Here is a 24628-nt window from a genome sequence, read left to right on the forward strand (position 1 = left end):
TCGGGGTTCATCCACGTTGGGGCCTGTGTCCGAAATTCATTTCTCTTCACAGCTGCGTAGCATCCCATTGTAAGTATAAACCACATTTGGTTTAACCAATCACTTGTCGATGGACATTTTGATTGTTTGTACCTTTCGGCTGTTGTGGAAAGTGCTGCAGTAAACATTGGTGTACAGATTTGTCGGTATTCCTGCCTTCACTCCTAGGATTTAGATTGCTGGGCCATATGGAAATTCTACGTTCAACTTTTTGAGGAGCCGCCAAACTGTTTTCCACAATGGCTGTACCGTCTTACATTCCCATCAGCAGTGAATGAGGGTTCCAGTTTTTCCACAACCTTGTCAGCACTTGTTTTCTGTTTGTTTTGTTTTTTATTGCCATTCTAATGGGGGTGAGGTGATATCCCATTGTGGTTTTGATTTGAATCTTCTAATGGCTGATGGTGTTGAGCATCTTAGCCGTTGCTTGTTGCCTTCTGCTTCCCTTTTATAAAGATTGTTGTGATTACATTGAGCCCAACTGAATAATCCAGTATCATCCCCCCATCTCAAGATCTTTAATCACATCTACGAAGTCCCTTTTACCACGTAAGGCAGTATATTTCCAGGTCCCAGATATTAGGATGTGGACGTCTTTGTGGGCTGTTATTCAGCCTGACTGCCCTTGTAACGCAACAGCCACTGCAGAATCAGAGCAGCTCTCCAGACGTCGTAGTCACAAGTTCTAATACTAGATGCTAGTAATGCGCCCACTCTGAGGCAGGTGAGCGTGGTCCGGACTTGAGGACCCCACCTCCTCAGCATTGGTATGAGGGGCTTCCGAGTGACAGGAATCTTTGGCACCACATGCCGAAATGCTGTCCCTAGTTCAGAGCTCAGCTGAACTGCTGTCAGAGCCTCCTTTGATTCATTCTCTAGGCTCACATTCTCACCACAGGTGGGCCCAGTCCTGCCTCTGCCCTGATGGTGTTCTTGTATTGCCGCTGTTTTACCTTTTTAAATTTTATGCTCTGTTGCCACATGTTACACTTTTCCATACTAGCTTTAAGCACTGCCAGCTGTGAACTCTGGATGAGAACCATGCCTTCTTCATTCTGATTCCCCCATAGTACCTTCTGAGTCGTACTCAGTCGGCCATTGCTGAAAGAAAGAACATGTTTCCTGTGAGTTGGGGGAGTTCTTATGGCACTTTGATATTTTGAGTTTATGCTGGAATAAATTAGAGTGAGAAAGAGTAAATTAGAGAGAGCTTCTCATATTATGCTGTACTCCTGTCCATGTGCTCAGATTGCTACATCTGCTTTTAAGCCTGTCTCTCTTCTCTTCAGTGTTAATTACCTCTTCCTGCTGTTGTCATCTGTACTTAGGAGTATGCAGGGGATAAACTAATGAGCATTAATATTTCTAAATCTCATGATGGTTTTACTAATTGATGAGCATTAAATGAAATTCGAAAAAACATTCTTTGAACCATCCGTTTTTAGAATAATCATAACTGCCTGCTCTGAGTTACTCTTTTTCCCTTGATTTGGTTTTCTATAAAGTTAACATGCAGATTATAAAAGTCTAATAAAAATTTATGTGGGGAAATTAGCATCGTTTTATGAATGAATAAGGAATGGTTTGGTGGCATTCGTGGGAGTATTTACAAAAACTAATTCGTGGTTAACTTGAAGGTTATGTGAAGAATTGTGCAAGATATTTTATGATAGAAGTCAAGTTTTTGCTCACAGATAAGCCAGGTGCGTCAGCGCCCCAGGGTTCCAGGACTTAAGATCAGCCGTGATACAATGTGAATAAATGGGCTATAAGAAATTTCCAGAAGCTAGATTACCTGCTGCATCATACTAAGTTTCTTTCTTTCTTTTTTTTTTGGTCACTTTACATCTGTGCTAACTGGCAAATGTCTTAAACAAACTAAACAAACGTTGTCAAACACCAGTGGTCCAGGTTTCAGTTTAGGAGTGGCGTAAGCGGGTGTTTTAATTATGTATCTTTTGCAGAATATCTACAACAAGAGCACCTTTAGTAACTTGTTCCCCGAGAGATGGGATTAGTGCCGTAGTGTTGAAGAGAGAGAGGGGTTTGTATAACTCCAGCTGTTGGAGAAAGGAAAGAGGAGCATGTTCGGTGCTCAGAGATTTTTCTGTGGACTCCCAGGTTTTACTATTGCCTTACAGAATGATGACTTTCAAAGTCAACTTTAATCCCGGACTCAACTCATAAAACATGTGCTTCTTTCCCATCCTTCTCCTCCTGTTATTTTGAGTTACGCCAGGGTAAATAACACACCCCATGAAGAAAAGCAAGAGAAAATGTTGTTTCTTCCCTTTATACATAACAATTAGGTACAACTTGTCCTTGACGTTAGCTCTGGCCAAAGTGCATCCTCGGGGATTGTTATGGACTGAATTGTGTCCCCCCAAAATGTGTTGTAAATCCTAACCCTTATACCTGTGGTAAGGAGCCTTGGCGGCGCAGTGGTTAAGTGTTCAGCTGCCAACCGAAAGGTCAGTGGTTCGAACCCACCAGCTGCCCCACGCGAGAAAGATGTAGCAGTTTGCTTCCATAAAGATTACAGCATTGAAAACCTTCTAGGGCAGTTCTGCTCTGGGGGGGTGACCATCTCCTGATCAGCGATTCAAAACTTATGGGTGTCAGTGAACAGCTCTTCCTCCTTTCCCCCACTGAGATAATGCAGTAAACGTTTTTGAGCCTCTCAGAGGGCAGTCATCTCTCCCTAAGGCACAGGCTTTACGTCGTGTCCATCAGCAGACTTAATAGCTGGAATTTAAAGCCAGGAATTTAATTCAGAGAATGAGTGTGTTGGTGCTCTTGTCCTTACCTTTACCTTTTATTTCTAACCCAATGTTTTAGAGCAGCTGTATGGGCTCATGTTTTCTTTCATTATTATTAGAACTTAGATACAGTAAAATTTACTTTTCTAGGTGTGTCGTTATGTGAGTTTTAATACATGTAGATTTGTGTAACCATCATCTGAATCTGGATACAGAGCAGCTTCATCACCCAAAAAACAACTAAAAGCCTTCTTCATTCTTCTCCTTTGTAGTCAAACCCTTCCCCAACTCCTAGCTCTTGACAACTACTGATCTGTTCTCTATCCTTATAAGTTTTGCCTTTTCCAGAATGTCATATAAATGGACTCACACAGTATGTAACCTTTGGAGATTGGCTTCTTTCCCTCAGGTAATGGCTGTGAGATTCATCTATGTATTTATCGTTACCACGGTTTGTGTATCTGTTCACACCTTTGAAACCAAATGAAACCTGTTGCCATCAAGTTGATTCCGACTTGTAGCAACCCTGTAGGATGCAGTAGACCTGCCCCAGTAGGGTTTCCAAGGAGTGGCTAGTGGATTCAAACTGCCGACCTTTTGGTTAGAAGCCATAGCTCTTAACCACTGCGCCACCAGGTTTCCATTGAAGGATATAGTTATTTATAGTTTTTGGTATGAATACAACTTCTGTAAACATTCATATTCAGGTTTTTGTGTGAACAAAAATTTTCATCTTTTTAGGGTAAATACCTAGGAGTAGGATGGCTGGGACATATGGTAAGTGTATGTTTAACTTTATAAGAAACTGTCTGATTTCCAGAGTGACTGTACCATTTTGCATTCCCACTAGAAGTTTATGAGAGAGTTCCAGTTGCTCCTTGTCCTAATCAGCACTTAATATTGTCAGTTTTAAAACAATTTAACCATCTGTTAATTGGAGTGTTGCTTTTATTTTTAATTATCTTACTCTAGTTGTTTGAGTACAATTTTATAAAAACTTTTGCTATTTTTGAATAAATTTTATATACCTGTTATAAAGATAAATATAATATATCTGATTTTCTGATGATTTACCACATTTAAATAAAGTAAATATTTTATACTGAAAAATAAATTAAACTCTGAGTATTATATAGGTAGTAGGAGCCTTTCTGAAATCTCACCAACTGACAAGTCATACTACACAGTAGTATCTGAATACATGCTGTGTATTGCAATGATCCCTTTGATTATATACATCTTATGTGTGTCCAGGTCCTCTTTTACCATTAGTAACTAATAGTGCCATGATTGCTTTTGCCATCAGTTTTATGCTAGATTTGATTGATGAATATTTAATTACATAAGAGAGCAATTTCTTTGAAAACCATTTTAACTATAATGAAGACTGTTTCTCTTTGGAATGACAGTTTAAAAATTAACTGCTCCAGTGTGTCTGAAGCAGTAGTAAAAGCTTGCATTTAAAAACCTTTTTCCTTATCAGAGCATGTTGAGCTCAAGAAAGAACAGAAAGAAAACCTTTGAAAATTCTGCTTGTGAGATAAAGATCATGGGTTTCTCTCTTTGGATGATTTAAGTAGGAACCATGGGAACTGGCCACTATGGCTTGAAAATGTGGAGTTGACTTTTGGATAATTACAAAATGCCACTGTTTAAGTTGTTTGTCCGGTACTCCTTCCCTTTGGTAAAGCTGTAAAAGTCTCAGAGTACTGGATGTTACTGATGAGGGAGGCCCTGTCTCTACATTCAAGTTGCACCCATTAGCTACTGTGGTTGGAGCTTCCTGCTGGTGGCATTATCTTTTAAAAACAAGGAGTGGTACAACTATGGGTCTCTACTTAGTTGGGGCAAAAGAGAAAGAAGGAAACCAAAGACTCAAAGAAGAACCAGTCTACGAGACTAATTGCTTACACGAACCATGGCTTCATCTATCCCGAGACTAGAAGAACTAGATGGTGCCCAGCTACCACTACCAGGGACACAATAGATGGTCCCAGATAGAATGGGAGAAAAATGTAGAACAAAACTCAAATTCTTAAAAAAAATGCCAGACTTCTTGGACCAGTAGAGACTAGAGGAACGCTTGAGACTATGGCCCTGAAATACCATTCAAACTTTTACTGAAGCCACTCCCAGAGGTTAACTTTCTGCCAAGTAACAGATTGGTCGTAAATAAACAATATCCCTGTGAGTACTGTGCTCCTTTAAAAAAATCATCTATAACAGACCAAAGGTGGGCAGGGAAGCTAGATTAATGGAAATGAAACAACCAGGACAAAAATAATGAGAATGTTGACACATTGCAAAAAATGTAACCAGTGTCACTGAGCAATATAGTATGTATAACCAAAAAAAATTAGGAATTATTAAATGGGAACGTAATTTGCTCTGTAAACTTTCACCAAAAACACAATAAAATATTCTTTAAAAACAAACAAACAACAACAACAACCAAGGAGTGGAGGAATGGTGGCCACATAGGTTTTACTTCGAGACTGTAATCTCACTCTCCCTTTTTGGTTCTGAAAATTTGCTGGAGAGGTAGACCTATGGACAGATCTTCTTTTCTGATATAGGGACTTTAGAAAAAAAGACTAAGCCTGACAAACGAGGACAGGATAAATTGACAGACGGGTTTTTGAGGTTGTTGTGATCTAAGGCCTCAGAAGGAAAGTATTAGATTTGGTTGAAAGTGTTGAAGAAATGGCATGGATTGCTGCTGTGAAATTATTTTTGGTTTAAAACTAATGTGTTAATTGACGCTTAGGTCAATTAGGATCAGAATAAATCAAAAATAGTGAAGGGTTAGTAAAATGTTACCTCCATTGGACCCAAGTCTTTGTCTTTTTGTTTTAAAACTTATTTATGGAGCTACTTTAAACTTCATGCTTGTTGATATTGTTTTAATAAAGTTTTACGTGTGTGCGTTTGTATGTGCGTGTGTGTACGTACGCACACACACGAGGGTGAGTGTGTGTTTGAAAAGGGACAGTGGAAATGTATTGGGGCCTTAAAAATTGGGGCCTTAAATCCCGGGTTTTAGAACACCTGACTAATACGCCTGCTGCCCCCTGGTGGCAACATGTCACACTGCGTTTCAGAAGTGAGAACTGGAGAGCTAGGTCCATTGTACTGCCATGTCCAGAGGGTTGCAGAGGAGACTGGGTTTCTCTTTTCCATTCCTCTCATGATTAACTGTCTGTATGACCTTAGGTAAGTCACTTAGTTTGACTGAAGTCTAAACCTTACTTTCTTCAACTTTTAACTTCCAAAGCTTCTTTCTGCTTTAGCATCCTATGATCCTATACTAGCAAGTAGCAGCGAAAGATGTCAAGGTCCGTTTTTTTTCTCTAGCGGTTGTATCATAATGAATGTGAGGTGTTTATTCAAGAAAAGACGTTCTAGCATATGTCCTGAATCTTGATATGGATGCAGTTTTTGGCATCCAACCGTATAGACCTGTCTGTAACACAGTCAGTAGTTAATCATCATGGTGACCGTTCATTACTACAAAAGCTTAAAACGTCTTTCATTTTTGCCATACAGTGTTTACTAATGCAGAAAAGTGTTTATGCATTTTTTTTCTGTGCGTAAAAGGGTAAGCTTCATTAGAAAGAACACCAGTCAACCATGCCGGATAACTAGGATGTGGCTGTTAGTATGGTTAAAAAAAAAGTTAAAAAGGAACGGATGTTTATTGGACACCAGCTGTATGCCAGGCACTACTATAAGATATTTGTAATACATTCTGTTATTTACTCCTTATGATAATTCTGTGATTTACTTTTCTCTCAGACCAAACCCAAACCAAACCTGTTGTTGTCGATTCTGACTCATAGTGACCCTATAGGACAGTGAAACTGCCCCATAGGGTTTACAAGGAGCAGCTGGTGGATTTGAACTGCTGACCTTTTGGTTAGCAGCCAAGTTCTTAACCACTATACAGAAAAAAAAAAAGGTGGTATTAAAATCACCAAATGCCAGTATTTTCATACATATTATCTCAGGTAACGCTCACAGCATTACTGTCCCCACTTTACCAGTGGCGTAACTGAGGCTCAAAGAGATGAAATACCTTGAACAAGGTTACATAGCTGAAAGGTGGCAGGGTTTTTACCTATGAAGTAGAGCAGGTCTTGTTCAAAAGTGTGTGTTCTAAAACTCACGTTCTTAAGTCCAGACTTACTGGACTGGTTGAGACAAGAGGACTCTCTGAGACTATAGCCCTGAGATACTCCATAAACCTTGAACTGAAATTCCCCCTGAGGTCACCTTTTGGCTAAATAACAGACTGGCTCGTAAAGTAAAGAATATTACCAGTGAGTACTGCACACCTTTAGTAAAAAATCTCATATATGAGACCTAATGGTCAGCAATTGCTGTAAAGCAAGGATGAAATGGTAAGGGGACAGGGAAACCAGATTACTGGAAGCAAAACATCCAGAAGGGAGTCAATAAGAATGTTAACACCTTGAGAAAAACATAACCCATGTCTCTGAACAATTTGGGTAGTAACTGTTAAATGGGAACCTAATCTGTGTAAACTATCACCGAAAACACAATAAAACATTATTATTATTTTTTTAATCAAATAACTATATAAAGGACAGATCCCCTCACTTGGAATAAACCCATATTAAAATGGCAAATAATGGGTGTTCGTCTCTCTGCACCATGCCTTCTCCTGATGCCAGGAATAGCGCTTTACATCTATGATCTGAAGGATACTGGGAACGATATCAAGAAACTAAACTGTGGTCATAATTTATAAACAGAAAAACTTCAGTAATGTCTTCCTATTAAATGCAGCCTTTAGATTTCCTTTGCAGAGTAACAGCATCGATTCAAATCAGTTCATCTGAACCAGACCACCAAGTCTTGCCTCCTGGGTGATGTTGCAAAGTAAATCTCCCTCAGACTCCCCAGAGAGTGATTTTCACGTGCCAAGTCCCGTATTTCTGAGGTTATCCTCCGCAGCGTTACTGTTTTCCTCTTCCAGCTGCAGTGTTTTTCCTCCCTCCCTTTCCTTTGGATTGGCCAGGGACTGGGGCTGTTTCCATTGCTCTTTGCTCCTCCGCTGGCCCCCTGTGGCTGTCCCATGCCTTAGCATCTTGGGCTGGAGCTTTGATCCGCTACGTACAGTGTTTTCACACAGGTGAAGGCCTACAGACCATCCTGGTAGGTGGTGGTTTTCTTGGAGACTCAGCAAGCTCTTGGAAAGGCTCATTCCAACATTTTCTCACATAACAGATTTTTAGATTAACGAGAAGTAGTGTACATTAGTTAAGTAACCATTTAAGCCTCTTTGTGAGCTTCTGTGCATCGAGCTCTGGTGGCACAGTGGTTAAGTGCTACAGCTGCTAACCAAAAGGTTGGCATTTAGTGGAAAGGCGTTACCAAGTTTTTCTATTTATAAATTATGATAGTTCAAATCCACCAGTTGCTCCTTGCAGGCCCTATGGGGCAGTTCTACTCTGTCCTATAGGGTCACCATGAGTTGGAATTGACTCAATGGCAATGAGGTTGGGTTGGTTTTGATTTAAGAGTGGCTTACCTTAAAAAAAAAAAAAATTTTTTTTTTTTTTACCTTAGAAATAAATATTAGATCCTATCCATGGGTGGAGCCCTGGTGGCGTAGTGGTTAAGAGCTCGGGTGCTAACCAAAAGGTCAACAGTTCAAATCTACCAGCTGCTTCTGGGAAGCCCTATGGGGCAGTTCTACTCTGTCCTATAAGGTCACTGTGAGTCAGAACCAACTTGACGGCACCTAACAACAATAACAAAATCCCTAGGTGGCACAAACAGTTAAGTGCTCATCTGCCAACCAAAAGGTTGGCAGTCATAATCCATTGAGCAGTGCCTCCGAAGAAGGTCCTGGCTATCTATTTCTGAAAGGTCACATCCATTGAAAACCCTATGGAGACCCGTTCTACTCTAAAACACATAGGGGTCACCATAAGTCAGAATCGTCTTAACAGCAACTGTTTTTTTATCCCCATCAGAACTTTATAAACCTAGAAATGTGTGAGAATCAAGAATGCTTCCAGAGATTGACTTGAGGATTTCAGTAACTCCCGAAAGCAGAATGTTGCCAGTAAACATAAAAAATGGGAGTGGCAGAAACTGTAGGTTGCCACCAAATACCCATTCTCCTCACCTTCCTTAGTGACCACTCCCCAGTTTTATTTGAAGTGACCATGTGACCAAGTTATAGTGAACAAAAGGTAAGCAGAAATGTGTGGAACTTTGGGGGAGGTTTTGAAAAGGGCCCTATTTCCTCCTCTTGTCCTTCCTTGTTCCTACTCCTTCACATGCAGGCATTATGAATGGAGCTCCACCAGCCATTTTCCCTCATTAGGGGACCTTGAGGATGAAGCCACATGCTTGCAGTAAGGAGCCTGGTGTGCTGGGTTTCAGAAATGGCCACAGATTCTTCCCATCCCCTGATGCATTCATCTTTGCAATGTAACTGCAGCACCTGCAATAATAGATGGAGTCTGTATCTTCAGCCCTTGAATCTGGCAGGGGCTGAGGAGACTGTCGCTGGGAGGGACAGCTCTGTGTGCAGTGTGGAAGTAAGAGCCCGAGAGGGGTGTCCTCAGGAGTGATCCTCATGCGTGTGTCAGAGCCTGAGTGGGGAGAAGAGGGCTGCGTGCAGGGAAAATGGTGGTGGCTCAGATTGGAAATTAGTTACACATGGAAAGACTGACCAGCTACGTAACTGTATTAAAGATAACGTGAGCCAGGTTTCCCACTGTCAGAGAAGAGTTACATACAGGAATGTAGAAAACTAGAAAACCCTGTGGTGTGGTGTGTATGGATTGGATGGATTGGTGTAACTCATAGTTTTCAACAACTATAGATTTTTTTTTTTATAGATACGTAGATGTGAATACCTGTACGTGTATGTATATTTGTGTGTATCCAAATGTGTATATGTGTGTATATATATATTTTCCACTGAGGGGACCTAGAAGCAGGTACACCCAGTAACAATGAGCACACCTATCTCCCAGATCTTGGCTTCTAAATACCATTTTCCATTAAAAGGAACCAGGGCTCCTTGGAGAAATGGGTAATTCCAAGTCTGGAACAGGGAAAGTTCAAGATGAGCCTAGAATAGCTTGTGCCAGGACGCAAGGAAAGTGGTCAAAGAATGACAGGGACAGGCCAAGAGAACAGAGACACCTGCCTGAATTAGCTCTGTGTCCAGCCTGGGGACAGTTTGAATATCAGAGTGAATAATGTGGTAGTGTTAGATTATAACTTATTTAATAAAATAGAAAGCCATAAATCCATACAAATAAATAAATGAACAAGTGTCAAGTTTGATGATAACTACTTACATAGTTTCAAAGTACATCCTTACAAGGTGCTTACTAATTACAAAGTGGGGGAGGGGGACTCATGGTAGAGAAGCCTGGCAGTCACCACCTTAATCAAGTGATCAGTGAACATCGTCCATAATGGGACATTTTGAAATCATTTGCCACCTGATAGGCGGCAGTGAGCACAGCACCATTTCCTGCAAGCCCTGAATCTAATCACAGGTTACATTTGACAAAACCGAATTGAGGGGCAGTCTGCAAATTAAATGGCCTAAAATCTGTAAAAGGTGATGAAAGTCAAAGAAGACTCAGGAATTGTTCTATATTGAAGGAAACTAAGGACATGACAAGAGTGGTGTCACTAGGGTTGATGTCACCCTGTGTGGTAACTCATGGTGTCACACCCCCCTCCCCCAGTGGGCAGGACCAGCCCGTGAACCCCTTTGGTGGGCAGAGGGCCCTGCCCCACCCCTGCCCAGGGTGACCCCTGCACGCCCCACCTCCCTCATCTCCTCCCTCTCCCATTGGCCAAGGTGGAGACCCTCCTCCCTCCCAATGGCGGGTGCTGCAGCCCAGCCCACCCTCACCCTGACTGGCCGGTGACAGGGGTGTAACAACTTAGCGCACTGGGTGATGAGTGACACCAACCCTAGTGACACCACTGCCTTGGCCGGGTCACCCCCTTTCCGCCACCACTGCAGACCGTTGGGTTGTTTTGGCGTCACCCCTCTGTGTCAGGGTGCCTGCAGCCTACATGCTCCACGTCTCCCAACCCCCTAATGATGCCACTGTGTTGACAACCAAATGCAGTTGTGATTCTCTACTGGATCTTTTGCTACAAAGAGCATTATTAGGACAATTGACAAAAGTTAAAAGGGGTAGTAACATATCTGTGTTAATTTCCTGATTCTAAGGGTTGTAGTCTCACAGCGGTCAAGAGCTATGGCTACTAACCAAAAGGTTGGCAGTTCGAATCCACGAGCCACTCCTGGAAACCCTGTGGACAGTTCTACTCTGTCCTATAGAGTGGCTATGAGTTGGAATCGACTTGACGCAATGGATTTATTTATTTTTTTAGTGTGGTTATGGCAACTCCTGGCAACCTCACATTGCCCTGAGAATTGACTCAACAGCCAACTGGTTGGTGGTCTTAGTGTGGTTATATAAGAGAATGTCCTTGTAGGATATAAACGTTAACATGTTAAGGGGTGTAGGGGCACCAAGTTGGCAATTTACTTTTAAGTAGTTTACTCTCTGAGAAAACATTTACTGAACATTCGCAACATCCAAGGTTCTACGGTTTAAAGTTGAGGAGCACAAGTGGCTGACAACCAGAGACCACAGCAGCCAGGAGGAAAGGGGCAAAGGGCTGCGGGGTTCTGTGATCACAGTGGTCAGGAGGGATTACACAGAGGAGATGACGTTTGAGGTGACCTGGAATTGTTGAAGGAAAAGTAAGATTTTTCCAGACAGGATGTTGATTAATTAGGTGGAAAACAAACAAAAAATCCACTGCCGTGGAGTTGATTCTGACTCACAGCGACCCTATAGGGCACACTAGAACTGTCCCATAGGGTTTCCAAGGAGTGGCTGGTGGATTCGAACTGCCGACCTTTTGGTTAACAGCCTGAGCTCTTAACCACTGTACCACCAGGGCTCAAAATCAGTGGCTGAATACAACAAACATGACCTCACAGGAATTTGAGAGCTGCTTAGCTGAATGGTTCTGGCTCAGGGTCTCTCACAGGTTGCAATCAAGGAATTGGCTAGGGCTGTGGTCATCTCAAGGCTTGACTGGGTAAGGACCCACCTCCACGCTAACTCACGTGACGGTTGACAGACCTCAGGTCCTTCCTGGTTCTTGGCGGAGACCTCAGTTCCTCTCCACATGGGCCTCTCCATAGGCCCACTCACAACATGGCAGCTTGTTTCCCTCAGAGTGAGGGATCTGACAGAGAGAGCAAAGAAGAGCCCCAAGGTGGAAGCTGCAGTCTTCTTTATAACCTAGTGTCTGGAGTGACATTCTGTTACTTCCGCCGTATCCTCTTTGTCTGAAGCAAGTCTGTAAATCTAGCGTGCACTCTGGGGAAAGGAACTACACACAGATGAATGCCGGAGGAGGGGCATCAGAGGGCATCTTCAAGGCTGCCTACCAGAGCCCCACACAGCCAGGGAAGGGGAGTGGCACGGTCCTGCGTGCATCCTGGAGAGATCACGCCAGCTTTGGTGGCAGGATGGGCTGAGGGGCAAGCCTGGTGGCCCAGAGACCAGTTGGGGGATGGCCATCCAAGATACAACTAAGGGGAGAGGAGGGAGGGGCCTCATTAAAACGAGCTGCCATGAAGTTGACTGTGGCTCATGGCAACCACATGTGTGTCAGAGCAGAATGTCTCCATAGGGTTTTCAGTGGCTGATTTTTTAGAAGTTGATTGCCAGGCCTTTCTTTCAAGGTACCTCTGGGTGGACTCAAACCTCCAACCTTTTGATTAGCAGCCGAGTGCATTAACTGTTTGCACCACCCAGAAACTCTGAGGCCTCATTACCAACATAAAAACTGGGCTGAAGAGGTCGGGGCGGGGGGTGGGGAGGAGGGTGTGGAGCACTAGGTGGCTTGAATGCCTCCCAGGTTACACACATGCTCCCAGACACAGACATCATCTCCAGAATCTTCTTTTTTCTTTTTTAAAACATTTTTGGTGAGAATATACACAGCAAAACACACTCCTGTCCAACAATTTCTACACATAATGTTCAGTGACATTGGTTACATTCTTCACATCGTGCCAACATTCTCGTTATTTCTGTTCTTCTTGCACCATTCCCATTAACTTAGTCTCACTGCCCCCATCCCATCCATGCTTTACAGTAACTGTTGTCCATTAGGTCTCATGTAGATAATGTTTTAAAAAAGCACAGTACTCAAGGGTGACATCCTTTACTTTTTGAGCTAACCTATTTCGTTAAAAGGTAACAGTAGTCTTGGGAATTCTTCCAGTCTCAGTGGGTCCAGTTCTCATTCACATTTTCCTCCCTTTCTGTCAGGATCCATCTGTTGCGTTCCTGATCAGAGTGTTCAGTAATGGTAGCTGGGCACCATCTAGTTCTTCCGGTCTCATCTCCAGAATCCTGTGATGAGAGACCTACCATTTAAAAAGCAGTAGGGCCATCACTGCTTTTCTCTTTATTGTTTATTGTTAAGTCAATCAGTTCCTGGACTTCAGTGGTGAAAAACCAGCTTCTGCAGAGAGGGTTTTCCAGAATGCCTTTGGTACCTGAAAAGGAGTGAGCTATAGGCAGTTATCACATTTTATAATTTTCAAGTTGTAAAATGTCAGGGCTGCTATTTTTTTCAGTTGTATCTTTTAAGTGCTACTGTGCTTCGACTGAGGAGCCCTGGTGGTGCAACAGTTAAGCACTTGGATGCTAACTGAAAGGTCAGAGGTTCAAACCCACCAGCAGCTCCTCTGTAGAAAAGACCTGGCAAACTTCTCTCATAAATGTTACAGCCTAGAAAACCCTATGGGGCAGTTCTCCTCTCATTTAGGGTTGCTATGAGTCAGAATCTACTTGATGGCACACAACCGCTTAGACTCTCAGCAGTTACATGAGCACAAATGAAAGTTGCTGGGGTTGCCATCTAATGCATCTATCAGGTAGGTGTTGTTCCTTTACACGTCCATATTCACATTGTTCTTGACATAAATTGCAACTCATCATCCATAATGCACTCCAATTTTTTTTTCATTTAATAACATGTCCTGGGAGTCCATCTATGCTGAGTCGTATGTATCTGTCTTATTTTTTCCAACTGTTATTGTTGTTGTTAGGTGCTGTCAAGTCAGTTCTGACTCACAGTGACCCCATGCACAACAGAATGAAACACTGCCCGGTCCTGTGCCATCCTCAAAATTGTTGATATGCTTGAGCCCATTGTTGCAGCCACTGGGTCAATCCATCTCATTGAGGGTCTTCCTCTTTTTCGCTGACCCTCTATTTTACCAAGCATGATGTCCTTCTCCAGGGACTGATCCTTCCTGATAACACCTCCAAAGTATGTGAAATGTAGTCTCGCCATCCTTGCTTCTAAGGAGCATTCTGGTTGTATTTTTCCAAGATAGATTTGTTCGTTCTTTGGCAGTCCATGGTATGTATATTCACTATTCTTTGCCAACGCCACATTCAAAGGCATCAATTCTTCTACTGTCTTCCTTATTCATCATCCAGCTTTTACATGCATATGAGGCGATTGAAAACACCGTGGCTTGGGTCAGGTGCACCTTAGTCTTCAAGGTGACATCTTTGCTTTTCAACACTTCAAAGAAGTCTTTTACAGCAGATTGCCCAATGCAATGTGTCTTTTGATTTCTTGACTGCTGCTTTCATGGGTGTTGGTTGTGGATCCCAGTAAAGCAAAATCTTTGACAACTTCAGTCTTTTCTCCGTTTATCATGATGTTGCTTATTGGTCCAGTTGTGACCATTTTTGTTTTCTTTGTGTTGAGGTGCAATCCATACTGAAGGCTGTGGTCTTTGATCTTCATCATTAAGTGCTTCAAGTCCTCTTCACTTTAAGCAACCAAGGTTGTGTCATCTGCATGATGCAGGTTGTTCATGAGTCTTCCTCCAATCTTGATGCCGTTCCTTCTTCATATAGTTCAGCTTCTCGGTTTGTTTGCTCAGCATACAGATTGAAGTTTCTAAAGGATTGTTTCTTTCCTTCCTGAAATCTCCTCTATTTTAAAGCCCGACGTGAGCACAAATTGCTTTTAAAAATGAAGTCTTCACAGAAACTTTGGGTTTTTAATTTAGGCATATCATCACCAAGCCAATCTAAACAAGGTTAACTGTGAATTTTGGAAGCAGAGTCACACGGACAGTTGGCACCGGGTCACATTTTGGGGTGGGTGGAGAGGAGGATGGGCTATCATTTGTGACATAACATCCAGGGAGAAAAGGTATTTGATGGCTTTATTATTCTAGGCTTTTCCATGTATCATTAAGCTCAAAATTAAAAACAAACCTAAAAACCATGTTTTAAGCTTTCCTGATCCCCAGGAACGGTATCTATAATAGCAGCTGTGGAGGGAGTAGGATCGTGCTTGTGCTGGGTGTGACTTAGACCTGTGGGCTCCCCTCTTCCCCATCCCTCGCAAAGGCCCGGCCACCACCTCGTTCTGGCACCTACGGCGTGGAGCACTTAGAGACGTGGACTGTGTTATGCTGGTGACACCAGGTGTTGAAAGTAAAAAAATGTGATTTATTCCACCTTTTTAAAATGGTCAGTCTTGTTGCCTAATATTTCTACTTAGGTAGACTTTGAATCACAGGAGAATGAAAACATGACGCCCTTAGAAAATTTGTATTCCCCGTTATCGTTTAGGGTATGGTCTCAGTTACATTAAAGGGTGGGGGAGATTTAAAAGGCTAATATGCGCTAAAGGATCCCTCACGGCAGAGTGGTTAAGCGGTTGGCTGCTAACCAAAAGAGCTTTGGTTCAAACCCACCAGCTGCTCTGCAGAAGGGTGTGGCAGCCTGCTTCCATAAAGATTACAGCCTTGGAAACCCTATAGGGCAGTTCTACTCTGTCCAAAGAGCCACTGTGAGTCGGAATGGACTCAACGGGTTTGGTTTTTTGGTTTAGTTTGTGCTAAAGGCGGAAAGGGCTATCTTTTGGCTGTACTAAAAAAAAAAAAAAAAGCTTTTTTTATTGTGCTTTAGGTGAAAGTTTACAGCTTGAATTATCTTCTCATACAAAAATTTATGTAAAAAATTTTTTATATTATGTTTAGTTTTATGTATTTTGTTTTCATTTTTTGTATAACTTGGACATCTGAAGCATTTTTTTTTTTTTTAAAGAAGATATGTCTAAACTAATGTTAAATTTTTAATACTTGGAAAATGTGCTTTTCTGGTTAATTGAGCTTTCCATTAGATGAAGGTTAAGTGGAAATATTTTCTAGAAAATCTTGTGAAAAAGAATTAAGTGTACTCTTCCTGGTTTTACAGTATATTTACCATGGTAAATCCTCTGTATTCAAAACTTAGTACGTCTTCAAGAGCATCAATATAAAGTTGGAAGACCTCGCCCCTTCCCTAAACCACCAGTTTCCCAGCAGACTGATCACCAGAATCACCAGAGAGATTTTAAGACTATTTTATTTTAAGTACAGGTTTCTGTCTCCCCAACTCTAGATTTACTAAATTAAACTCGAGGCGAGAGGCCCAGGAATATACATGGTGCAGCTTCGCCGGCATTTCAGGATCTCCGCCAGGTTTGGGAAGCTCCGGCTGGAGGATCAAGTCTGCCCCCAGCCCAAGACAGGAGGCTCCTTTCTGTAGGACCTGGCGTCCCTCCGCCATCCTGGCCACTGCTCCCTCGGGCCAGCCGTGCTCTGGGCTCCCGCTGTGCCTGCTGGGCTCCCTGCGCTGTCACACTTAGGTGCTCCCTGCCTGGGAGCCTGTCCTCCTCCCCTCCTTCCTAAACTCCTTCCTAAACGCTGAACTTTCATTCTTCAGGGTCCAGTTCCCTTCTTGGCTCCTAGGAGGGGCCCTACTTCCAAATCACCCAGAAGCAGAACCCAGCTCTCCCCTTTCTGCCTTTCCTGCCACTTTGTATGCCTTCACGTGGCATAATTTATCTGTCTTTTTTTTCCAAAGATTTAATTTTTTGAGATTTTTTTTTGTTGAGGTGACATTCCCATAACATCAACCCTTTTAAAGCATACATTACAGTGGCATTTAGCACATTCACAGCGTTGGGCAGTCATCACCTCTGTCTAGTTCCAAAACATCTTTATCACCCCAGAATGAAACCCTTACCCATTAAGCCAAAACCAAACCAAAACCGTTGCTGTGGAGTCAATTCCAACTCATAGCAACCCTACGGGACAGAGTAGAACTGCCCCATAGGGTTTCCAAGGCTGTAATCTTTACAACGCAGACTGCCACATCTTTCTTCCGAGGAACACCTGGTGGATTCCAACCACCAACCTTTCGGCTAGCAGCCAAGCACTTAACCTCTGTGCCACCAGGGTTCTTCACCCATAAAGCAGTTACTTATTATTCCTGCCTTCTCCAGCCCCTGGCAACCACCAATCCAGTTTTTGTCTCACCTATACTGGATATTTCCTATAAAGAAGTCATACAATATGTGGCCTATCTGTGTCTGGCTTCTTTTCACTCAGTGGAGCCCTGGTGGCATAGTGGTTAAGCATTTGGCTGCCAACCGAAAGGTCAGCAGTTCCAGTCCACCAGCTGCTGCTTGGAAACCCTATGGGCCAGTTCTACTCTGTCCTATAGGGTCACTGTGATGGTTAAGATTGTGTGCCAACTTGGCTGGGCCATGGTTCTCAGCGTTTTGGCCGTTGTTTAATGTTGTGATCACTTCCCTGTTGAGATTTGATATGTGATCACCCCCCATAATGGAATCTGAGTGGTACCGGTGGAGACAGGGCCTGTGGCAGCTCACCACACCCTCAGCCTCTATCTCCGCCCTCCGCCACCTACTTCCTTCCTGCTGGCCTTGCAGGTGCTTTTGACTTGTTCTGGATCCTGCAGCTGCCTCTTGTTGGTCTGACCTCAGGTCTTGGGACTTGAGCTAGCAGCTTACCTGCTGATCTTGGGATTCCTCAACCTTCACAGCCTGTGAACAAGAGCCCTGCTCTCTGACCTGCTGATTTCGGGTTTGCCAGTCCACGTGGCTGTGTGAATCAGGAGAAGCCCCTATCTCGATCCATGGACTTGGGACGTTCCAGCATCTACAGTTGCATAAGCTGTTTCTTTGATATAAATATATATGTAAATATATGTAAACACACACACACACACATATATATGCTTTATACTGGTTTTCCTTCTCTAGAGAATCCAGCCTAAGACAGTCACTATGAGTTGGAATCAACTGGAAGGTTTGGTTTTCTTTCACTCAGCATAATGTTTTGCAGGTTTGTCCATGTTGGAGCGTGTATCAGTGTATCTTTTTTTTTTTTAAAATCCACTCACACACCATTTTCAACCACAGAGTTCCTCAAGCACTTGTCCTGGCTTCCATACTAGACTTTGAATTTGAGGGTGGAGCTTGAGTCTGATTCATCCTCACGGTGTCAGCACACCCTGGGTGAATGCCAGGTGTGCCATCGTCCAGCACCTTGGGTGGCAGCAGTGAGCCAAATGTCTGCTCCTCCACGTCAGTCATCCTTGTTTCTCTGTCATAGTGAGTGCACAGCACCTGTTTGTGGAATAATGAGTTATGATCGCTGGATATCTCGTATTTATTATCAGGGAGGAGTTTTCTTTTTAAATTTTTATTGTGCTTTAAGTGAAAGTTTACAAATCAAGTCAGTCTCTCATACAAAAACTTATATATGCCTTGCTATGTACTCCTAATTGCTCTCCCCCTAACGAGACAGCACACTCCTTCCCTCCACTCTCTCTTTTTGTGTCCATTCTGCCAGCTTCTGACCCCCTCTGCCCTCTCATCTCCCCTCCAGATAGGAGATGCCCACATAGTCTCATGTGTCTACTTCATCCAAGAAACTCACTCATCACCTGTATCATTTTCTATCCCATAAAAAATAGTCCAGTCCAATCCCTGTCTGAAGAGCTGGCTTTGGGAATGGTTCCTATCTTGGGCTAACAGAAGGTCTGAGGACCATGACCACCGGGGTCTTTCTAGTCTCAGTCAGACCATTAAGTCTGGTCTTTTTACGAGAATTTGGGGTCTGCATCCCACTGCTCTCCTGCTCCTTCAGGGGTTCTCTGTTGTGTTCCCTGTCAGGGCAGTCATCGGTTGTAGCCAGGCACCATCTAGTTCTTCTGGTCTCAGGCTGGTGTAGTCCCTGGTTTATGTGGCCCTTTCTGTCTCTTGGGCTCATAATTACCTTGTGTTTTTGGTGTTCATCATTCTTTGCTCCAGGTGGGTTGAGACCAATTGATGCATCTTAGATGGCCACTTGCTAGCGTTTAAGACCCCAGATGCCACTCTCCAAAGTGGGATGTCAGGGAGGTATTTTGAAACAAATATCTACTCAGAGGTTGGTTGGTTGTCATTTATTTCTTGGTGATCAAAATGGAGCATAGAAAGTAAATTGGCTAATTGAGAATTCCATGGATGGGAGGAAGGAACGCATTCATTTTCCCCACATAGTGCATTACAGGGAAGGAGAAAGTTAAAACGTGTCCTTTGCTGTTAAATTAGTAGGAGAGAAAATAACAGGAAGTAAGGCAGAATGTGGTCCGCATACTAAGATGTCAAAAATCAGAGATGGTGGAGGGAGACTCTGAGCTAGGATGTAAAGGGAGGGTTGGATTCGGCCTAGAAGGTGTAAATGTGGTATTGTGGGGAGTAAGAAGGTGGGGAAGCTAGTGCAGGGAGCATCAGCAGAACAATTCGGTGGAGCATAGGCTACAGTTTAATCAGGATATTTGGGGTTCAGTGGTAGAATTCCGCCTTCTGTGGAAGAGACCCAGGTTCGATTCCTGGCAGTGCACCACATGTGCAGCCACCACTATCTGTCAGTGGCGGCTTGCGTGTCGCTATGATGTTAAACAAGTTTCAGCAGAGCTTTCAGACTAAGATGGACTAGGAACAAAGGCCTGGTGGTCTGCTTCCACCTATCAGCCAATGGATCACAACAGTCCAATCAGCAACCAGTCATGGGGATGGTGCCTTTCACTTTTTTTGTGTGCATGGGGTCGCCCTGAGTTGGTGGCAACTTGAAGGCAGCCACCAAGAATATAAGATTTTATTATGATTCAAGTAATACAACTATAGGTGTGGGCTGGGGTGGCAGTGGAAGGGGCTGGGATATTCATGACTTCATGTAGTGAAGGAAAGGGGAGAAGACCTGGCTTGGCGAGCAAAGGAGAACATCTGGTTTAAGTGAGATGGGATTAGAAGAGTTGAGTGGGACGCACAGTGAAGTGTAGCCCAAGGCCTGAGTGTACTGGGTGGAGGCTGAGATTCAGGTCTCCACATACGAAGAATGAAGAGAGAGATGGGCGCCTCCAGCGGGGTGGGTTTCATATCAATATGAATGTATGATTTAGCCAAGCAAGACTGTGTAGACTTTGCTTGCAATTCAAGGTAAATAACTCTTTGACTTTGCTTCATTTTTCAATGTTTAGGGGGAGGAGGGGATGGGACCACTTTTCCCTGGTAGTTAAGCGCTCAAGAACTCAAACTCTGTAGTCAAGACCACCTAGGTTCAGATCCCAGCTCTGCCCATTAAAAACCTGTTTGATTTGAGGCAAATTGCTTAAGCTCTCTGTATCCCAGTTTCCTCCTGTGCAAAACAAAGATGAATGTACCTACTTCATAGGTCGCTGTGAGGATTAAATCAGTTAGTATAAAAATAAAGTGTTTAGAACCGTGTGAAGACGGGACAGCAGAAACAGAGATTGGAGTTATGCTAACACAGCCAAGGAATGCCTGGGACTTGCAGAAGCTGGAAGAGAAAAGAAAGGGTCCTTCCCTAGGGGTTCAGAGAGAGCATGTCCCTGCGGACACCTTGATTTCAGACTCTTCATCTCCAGAACTGTGGAGGACTAAATATCTGTTGCCTTAAGCCACCCGGTCTGTGGTCCTTCGTTATGGCAATCCTTGGAAAATAAGACAGGTGTCTGCATATGCAAGGTGCCTTGATGGGTGGTCTACCCGAGTCTTCTCACAGGCGTCCTTTCCACCGTACCTCTGTGAAGGACTGTCGACTGGACAAATTGGAAATTGACCTCAGAGGTTTGGCCTTTTGCCAAAGTCAGGAGCCCAGACCTTTCTGATCTGAAGCCCTGCACCCTACCTGAGCCCCTGCACTACTGCCCATTGAGGCCCCGTGCGGAGGTGTGAAGAGCGTCCACGGCAGCGTGGCAGACACCAGAGCCTAGTTCTCCTCAGGAAGGAAGGCTTCCTGCACAGATGTGGTTTTCTTCTGAGGCCAGCTTTCGCTTAACACGCGAAAGAGGACCAACGGAAGAATGTCTGACTTGCACTGCGTGTTTCAAAATGCCACCGTTTCTGTGTTAACAGCACCAGAGAAGGAGATGAGACCACATCTCCCAGCAAGCTCTAAAATGGAAGAGAAGCTGGAGTCATGAGGCAAGAGATAGGTCATATCTGAACATTTGTATTGGTCAGTAACAATCAGCATTAAGCAGCTATTTAGTGCAGAAAAAAAAAAAAATTTTTTTTTTTTTTTTATAGCTAATATAGAAATCTTGCTTATATCAGAAAAAGAGACTCGAGGAAATTATAAAACAAGGCTCAAGGAAATTTTGTAGATAATTAATACAAGAAATATAACTTTAAATACTGAACCTGAAGAGGTTAAAATGCCCCAGGAGTATTAATGTTTAATGAGACATAGGTGAGTGTAGTTCAGAAATTACCCACCAGCGCAGAGTCAAAAGTCAGGGAGAGTGCTCGCTTCAGCAGCACATATACTATCGCTGGAACAATACAGAGAAGATGAGCGTGGCCCCTGCGCAAGGATGACGTACAAATTCATGAAGCGTTCCATATTTTTTAGATAAGTGGTAACTTTGCTGAAGGGTAAGATGGTACACAGCACTGGGGAAGTCAGCACAACTTGTACAAGGCAAGGTCACGGAAGCCTCATAGACATATCCAAACTCATTGAGGGACCCAAATACTGGGCTGAGGGCTGGGGATCATGGTCTAGGGGAACATCTAGCTCATTTGGCATAACATAGTTTAAAAAGAAAATGTTCTACGTCCTACTTTGGCGAGTAGCGTCTGGGGTCTTAAAAGCGTGTGAACAGCCATCTGAGATAATCCACCGGTCCCACCCGATCTGGAGCAAGGAAGAATGAAGCAAACCAAAGACACAAGGGAACAATTGGTCCAAAGGACTAATGGACACAGCCTCCACCAGACTGAGTCCAGCACAACTAGATGGTGCCTGGCTACCGCCACTGACGGCTCTGACAGGGATCACAATAGTCTCAGACAGAGCTGGAGAAAACTGTAGAACAAAATTCTAACTCACAAAAAAAGGCCAGACTTAATGGTCTGACAGAGACTAGAGAAACCCCGATAGTATGGTCCCCAGACACCCTTTCAGCTCAGTACTGAAGTCACTCCTGTCTCTCAGCCAAAGAGTAGACTGGCCCATAAAATGAGACTAAATAGGCACACCAGCCCAGGGGCAAGGACAAGAAGGCAGGAGGGGACAGGAAAGCTGGTAGCGGGGAACCCAAGGTCGAGAAAGGGAGATTGTTGACACGTTGTGGGGCTGGCAACCAGTGTCACAAAACTATGTGTGTTAATTGTTTAATGAGAAACTAATTTGCTCTGTAAACCTTCATCTAAAGCACAATAAAAAAATAAGTTGGGAAAAAAAGGAGTGAGTGTGTCTTGGGACTGTTTATGTCGAGGCAGTGTGTTACTCAGGGCAGTCTAGGGGCCGCGTTCTTATGAGGAAATGAAACCTCTCCCTCCTGAGCCCTGGGACTGGGGCCTGGGTTGTTGGAGACACTCCTGAGTTTGACTCATTTTTCCCACATATGTATGCATCATTCTTATTAAATCATATATCCTGGCTCTTGAGAAAATACCTTCACTGAACTTTAAGACACTGTGTCTCAGGAACACACATATACTCACAAAAAATGCCTAAGAAGCTAGGAAAACAAAGATAGACTATGTGAGCAAATAGAAATGTCTCTAACAAAAACCTGAGGCAAGCTAGCGGGACTTAACCTGGTCAAATGATGGCAGATATAGAAGAGTCCTTAACCTGATTTAGGTTAAAACCAGGGCTTTGAACCAGTTCATTCCGGTCTGAACCCCTGCTGAGAATTTGCCTTTCTACCCCAGATATACTGAATCAGAATCTAGTTTAACAAGATCCCCAGGTGATTCTTATGTATAATAAATTTTGAGACCCACTGCTCTACCAGTGGTTCTCAGAATTGGTCCCTAACCAGCATCATTAGCATCTCCTGGCAACTCGTTAGAAATACAGAGTCTCAGCAGGGGTTCCAGGGGAAACAAACCACTAGGAAGTCCTGGTTAAAACAATAGAAACAAATACTTGTCTAATAGGCATTGTGTACCTGATACCATACCAGGTGCTTGATGTCCTCATTAAACCCTCACAAGGGCCTTGCTGAGAAAGAGGTTTTACCCAGCGAAGAAGTGGAGTCTCAGAGAGATTAAGTAAAGACAGTAAAACCACACAGCCAGTAAGTGAAAGGACTGGGATTTGAGCCCAGGGCTATTGATTCCATGCTGTCTCTGGAAATAGAGTTGAGTTAAGCTCCCCTAGGGTAAAAGCTAAGAAAGGAGACCTTGAAAAGGTTTTTTTGGGCACCTTCATTCAGACTTGAGGAGAGAGGAACAGATGAGCCAGCCTGGCAAAGAAGATTGGCCTGTTATTTACGGAGCCCTGACATACTAATAAATAAAATAAAATTGAGGTAGATGAAAGCATTTTGTTCAGATATTGATGTTTGGTCAGCTTAAAAAAAAATCAGCCTTATTGATTTACATGCAATAAAATCCACCCATTTAATATTAAAGCCCAATGAATTTTGACAAATGTGTCTACTTATATAATCACCACTACAATCAAGATACAGAACATTCTATACCAAAAAGTGCCCTCATGTCGCTTTATAGCCAGTCTTGCCCCGTGCCCAGCCCCTAGCAACCACTGCTCTTGTTTTCTGTCCCTGTGCTTCGCCTTTTCCAGAATGCCCTGTGAATAGTACCATACCATATGTATGTATTTTGTGTCTGGCTTCTTTCACTTAGCATAATTCATCTGAGATTTATCTATATTGTTTTATCTATATACCTTAATTTGTTTATGCATTCCTGAGTTGATAGACATTTGGGTTGTTTCTGATTATTGGCTATTTTGAGTAGACTTCTAAAAGCACATACAGGTCTTTGAGTGGATATTTGAATTCATTTATCTTGAGTAAATACCCAGGAGTGAGATTGCTGGGCTGTGTGGTAAATGCGTGTTCAGCTTTATTTATAAGAAACTTTCATCAGTGTGTTTTCCAAGGCTGCTGTATCATTTTGCTTTCCCAGAAGCAATGTATGAGAGTTTCAGTTATTCCACATCCTTGTCAGCACTTAGTAGTCTTTTCAACTTTAGGAATTCTAGTGGGTTTATATCTCATTGTGGTTATTTGCATTTCCTTGATGACTGACAACATCGAGCATCTTTTCATGTGATTATTTGGGATATATATGTATAATATATACATACACATATATATATGTACGGAAACCCTGGTGGCATTAAGTGCTACGGCTGCTAACCAAAAGGTTGGCAGTTCGAATCTGCCAGGCGCTCCTTGGAAACTCTGTGGCGCAGTTCTACTCTGTCCTATAGGGTTGCTATGAGCTGAAATCAGCTTGATGGCAGCGGGCTTGGGCATATATATGTGTATATATGTATGTATATCTTCTTTAGTAGAATGTCTTTAAATCTTTTGTCCATTTTTTAATTGGATTGTTTTTCTTCTTATTGC

The 24628-nt window shown here is 43.1% G+C and overlaps 1 protein-coding gene and 1 non-coding gene across 5 annotated transcripts in view; both read left to right on the top strand.

Moving 5' to 3' along the window:
- Nucleotides 1-24628, top strand: part of GGACT (gamma-glutamylamine cyclotransferase) — a 65550-nt gene that overhangs the window by 12372 nt on the left and 28550 nt on the right. The window lies entirely within an intron of this gene.
- Nucleotides 21539-21645, top strand: LOC111751689 (U6 spliceosomal RNA). Its single transcript, XR_002786787.1, has one exon. It is a non-coding gene; the product is annotated as a U6 spliceosomal RNA (small nuclear RNA).

This window comes from Loxodonta africana, chromosome 23 (genome assembly GCF_030014295.1).
Source record: "Loxodonta africana isolate mLoxAfr1 chromosome 23, mLoxAfr1.hap2, whole genome shotgun sequence".
Taxonomy (NCBI): Eukaryota; Metazoa; Chordata; class Mammalia; order Proboscidea; family Elephantidae; genus Loxodonta; species Loxodonta africana.